This window comes from Malus sylvestris, chromosome 4, assembly GCF_916048215.2.
Source record: "Malus sylvestris chromosome 4, drMalSylv7.2, whole genome shotgun sequence".
NCBI classification, from domain to species: domain Eukaryota; kingdom Viridiplantae; phylum Streptophyta; class Magnoliopsida; order Rosales; family Rosaceae; genus Malus; species Malus sylvestris.
The window spans coordinates 10,167,939-10,172,950 of record NC_062263.1 but is presented as its reverse complement, the minus strand read 5'-3'; the positions used below and the strand labels follow the sequence as shown (position 1 = coordinate 10,172,950).

The 5,012-nt window shown below is 40.2% G+C and overlaps 1 long non-coding RNA gene across 1 annotated transcript; it reads right to left on the bottom strand.

Annotated features, from left to right (window-relative positions):
• Positions 1–692: 692 nt before the first annotated feature.
• Positions 693–2,331, bottom strand: LOC126617989 (uncharacterized). Its single transcript, XR_007621616.1, has 3 exons — positions 2,135–2,331; positions 1,685–1,751; positions 693–883 (listed from the first exon to the last, which is right to left on the bottom strand). It is a non-coding gene; the product is annotated as an uncharacterized LOC126617989 (long non-coding RNA).
• Between the last annotated feature and the right edge of the window lie 2,681 nt (positions 2,332–5,012).

Genomic DNA, 5,012 nt, shown 5'->3' with positions numbered 1-5,012 from the left:
GTTACTACTTTGCATCATTGAACTCTTTCCCTTTTCCTTTCCTTTTGGACACTTAGGTCATCTCCAACGGATGAGGATCCTTTCCGGATCCTCTTTACGCGGATCCTAATGATCCTCACTTCTTAGCCGTTCATCGTGCATCATGCGGCCAGTTTTCGTTAGGTACCATTTGTGTTTAATTTTAAATAAAAAAATTCAAGTGATTTCTGATCGCACGATGTACAATGATTCGTTAGGATATGAGGATCCCTAGGAACCCCACAATTTGAATCCATATGGGATCTAAATCCATCTCCAACCAAGCCGGCCAAAAGGTTATAGGCCAAAACATAGCTCGTTTTGACAAAAAAACTCATTTCCAATGGAGGGTTGGGCTAAAAAAATTTGGGACCCATCGAGGCCAAAATATAGCCAAATGGCCAAAAGGCTGGGCAAACATAGCCATCCTTGAAAGTTGGGCCCTGTTATGCTGCTAGTTGACGTCATGTAACCTTTTTATTTGTTATTATATTTTTAAGACGAAATTCAAAAAAATATTAAAAATCATAATTTTTTTTCCTATTAAAAATTAAAAGTGACACACCCCGATCCTAAAATCAAGACGTGCTGGCCGTCACGTGAGCGTGACGTAACCAAAAGTGCGACGCGGAAGCAAAAGATAAAGGAATTACGAAGGAATAAAAACCAACTACTAGCAATAATATCCAACTAACATGCTAGAGTAAGTTTAAGTGTGAAACACACAAATTCAGAGCATAAGTACTAGGTGCAGTCAAGTAGGACCATAACTAAATTACAACACCCGCAGGTGAGTCTTACATTTATGTAGTCTGTCAGTACGCCGTGGGAATCCTTGTGGGCCACCAACGCTGCTAACTAGAACCTGGAGGGGCGCAAAACAAAATTGAGTGGGTCAGTAAAACCAAAGTTTTTCAAAAACATTTCATTTAAAACATTTCTAATCCCTCGCTGTAAAACCTGTATACTTTCCCAGAAAATAACATAATATACATATACTTCTTCAAATATCTCAAATCACCAATTTTTATCAAAACCCAGAAAATATGCCATGCCATAAATGTCAATAGCAGATTAAGAATGCATCAATATAACAGGTGACATAATGAATCATCCGGAGACCCTGCAGTTGGTCCTATACGGTTAATTCCATAGCTCAATATCCAAACCAACCTGAGTCACCACGGTGACCTGTACAGCACTACTCTGCACATAAGTCGGAACTACCTGAAGTAGTCTGTACGACAAGAATGGTGTAATAATACGCTATAGTGATTCTCTCATCAATCATTTGTGCATATAATCTAAGGTCACCTACCAGTCGGAACCACCTCTAGTGATCTGTACGACTAGCATGTCGAAACCCTCTCATGGTCTGTACGACATGCACCTACTTGGATCCAAGGTGAGCGTGCGGTGCGGTGAATACTACAAGCACTAACACCAGGGGTGCAGGTTATGAGCTCTCAACACAATTCACATGGATAACATAAAACTCACATGTGTGTCCACAGCACCAATTTACATATATATATATGCATCAATTATCAATTCATATATTTCATAACATGCATGCATGGCATTCTAAAACATACTTTCATTTAAATTCAATTTCTGGGAAATTCAGTAGTATATAGGTAATAACAGAAAAGAACTGCCCACTTACTGATAAGTCGAAGGGTCGTAACCCCCGTGACGTCCTTGAATGCGCTCGTCCTCGGGATAGGTATCACCTATATGCGAAACAACTAAAACAACATTATTTAATGCACATAACCGACAATTCGTAATAACTTCTCATACGGTGCTCAATTTGGGTATATGAATATACCACAGTGACCTACTCGACGTCACGAACGTCGAGGTATTTTTAGAAAAAAATTTCGAGGCTACACGCGCCCCCACGCGCCGAGAGGGGCACGGACCCACGCGCGTCATCTTCTTCCTCCAATCGCCGGACTGGTTTTTTCGGTTGCCGGAAAACTGGAGATTTTTCAATCTCCTTGTTCTCCATCATTTCTCAACCATTTTTCACGCATTTTATATCAAAATGAAGCCCTAAGCATGTAGAATCACGTTGTACTAGTTTAATGCTCTAAAAATTACGAAATCTCACCAGAGAAATTCCAAGAAAACCGGCCAACTTCGAACTCAGTGATCCCGACGTCCAAAACCTTCAAACTAAGCACTCTGAGCTTCCTTAGGACCTCACTAAGCTCACTGTAAGCTTAGAATTCCCTTATTGGCGTCGATCCGTGATGATTCGAGGGTTTTGTTCTTTGTCCGTACAATTCGAAGGGAGAGAGAGAGAGAACCAAGAAGAGGAGAGAGATAGGACATGGGTAGGTGTGTGTATGTGTATCCCGTGTGTGGTCCAACAAATCAAACCAAAATTCAAAGTCCTTTAAGTCCCTTAGCACCCGTCAAGGACAATTTCGTCATTTCACAACCTTGATAAATAGAATCTCGGGACGGGCTGTGACAATCTACCCTCCTTATAGAATTTTGTCCTTGAAATTCATACAATCAGTCACCATACTAATACTCATAAAACAACCTCGGATACATCTCTCTCATTCGATTTTCTGTCTCCCAAGTAGCTTCTTCTACTGAGTGGTTCCTCCACAATACTTTTACCAAGCTCACTGTCTTATTCCTTAGAACCTTGTCTTTCCAATCCAAGATAGTCACTGGTTCTTCATTATACGTCAAATCCGGATTAATCTCCAAAGGTTGAGGAGGAATCACATGCGAAGGGTCTGAAACATAATATCGAAGCATCGAGACATGAAACACATTATGTACCTTAGATAATTCCGGAGGCAACTCCAATCTGTAAGCAACTTCACCAATCCTTTCAGTGATCTCATAAGGTCCTATGTACCTAGGACTTAGCTTGCCTTTCTTTTTAAACCGCATTACACCTCTCCAAGGTGACAATTTTAAGAATACCAAATTACCCACATCATAAACTCGATCAGTAACATGTCTATCTGCTAAACTCTTTTGTCGATCATGGGCCGCTTTCAGGTTAGACTTAATCACCTGAACATTTTAAGTAGTCTCATCTACAATCTCTAGGCCCTCTAGCACTCTTTCGCCAAGCTCTGACCAATACAATGGCGTACGACAAGCTCTACCATAAAGTGCCTCAAATGGTGACATACCAATGCTTGAATGAAAACTATTATTGTAGGCAAATTCCATCAAGTCTAGGCGATCATGCCAAGAATCACCAAACTGTAACACTGAAGATCTCAGCATATACTTTAACTTCTAAATAGTCTTGTCTGATTGTCCATCAGTTTGAGGATGATAAGCAGTGCTGTAAAGCAATTTCGTACTAAGAGCTTCCTGAAAAGCTACCCAAAACTTAGAAGTAAATCTTGGATCTCGATCAGAAATAATATTCACTGGAACTCCATGATACTTCACAATCTTCGTGATGAACAACTTAGCCAATTTATTCAGATGATACTTTTCTCTCACTGGAATGAAGTGTGCTGCCTTGGTAAGCCCGATCTACAATTCCCCAAACACCATCAAATCCATTTCGTGTACGCGGAAGCTTATACACGAAATCCATAGTTATATTTTCTCATTTCCACTGAGGAACATGAAGTGGTTGCATCCGACCAAAAGGCTTTTTCCCTTTAGCTTTGACTTGCTGGCAAACAATACACCTACTTACATACTCTGCAATTTCCCTCTTCATACCCGGCCAATAATAAAATGGTCAAATGGTATGGTACATCTTAGTCCCTCCTGGATGCATCGCATAAGCCGAACAATGTGTTTCATCCAAAATTTCCTTCTTTAATTCCTCATTATTCGGCACATACATTCTGTTCTCCTGCATAAGCATGTTATCTGATTCTCGAATCCTGAGGTCTTTCTTTTTCCCTTAATTTCTCAATTGGATCATTTCTAGGATTTCTTCATCAACCATCTGAGCTTCAAGTACACGATCGACTAAAACTGGCCTGACTTGGAAACTAGCAAGAAAAGCTTCTCTTTGTTCGTCGATCTCCAACTTTACTCCAGTAGCTCTCAAATCTGCAAGAAGAGGAACACGACAAGCATACAAAGCATTGAGTCGGCCTTGAGGTTTCCTACTTAGTGCATCAGCTACCACATTTGCACGACCCGGATGATACTCAATAGTGCAGTCATAATCACTTAGTAACTCTATCCACCTTCGCTAACGAAGATTAAGATCATGCTGAGTGAAAAGATACTGAAGACTCTTATAATCTGTGAAGATCTTACACTTCTCACCATAGAGATAATGCCTCCAAATTTTCAAAGCAAAGACAATGGCTGCCAACTCAAGATCGTGAGTAGGATAATTTCTTTCATGAATCTTCAACTGTCAAGAAGCATAGGCAATCACTCTATTATGCTGCATCAAAACACATCCCAAACCATTCAAAGAAGCATCACTGTAAATCTCAAAGTTACCTCTATCATCAGGAAGTACCAATACTGGAGCATGAGTGAGGCAATATTTCAATTGCTGGAAACTTTGCTCACAATTCTCGTCCCACTGAAACTTAACATCCTTCTTGGTTAACTTCGTTAGTGGCAACGCAATCATAGAAATTTTTTGAACAAACCGTCGATAATAACCTGCTAGACCAAGAAAACTCCGCACCTCAGTGACGGTTCGTGGCTGTTCCCAATTCTCCACTGCTGCTATCTTTTGAGGATCTACTTGAATTCTTTGTGCCGATACTACATGCCCCAAAAATGCCACTTGATTCAACCAAAACTGACATTTACTGAACTTGACATACAATCGATGCTCCCTTAATTTCTTTAATACCAAGTTAAGATGTCGAATATGATCTGCTTTCGACTTAGAGTATACCAGAATATCATCGATAAAAACAATGACAAATCTATCACGATATTGCTGGAATACCTCATTCATTAGCCCCATGAAAGCTGCAGGTGCGTTAGTCAATCCAAATGGCATCACCAAAAACTCATAA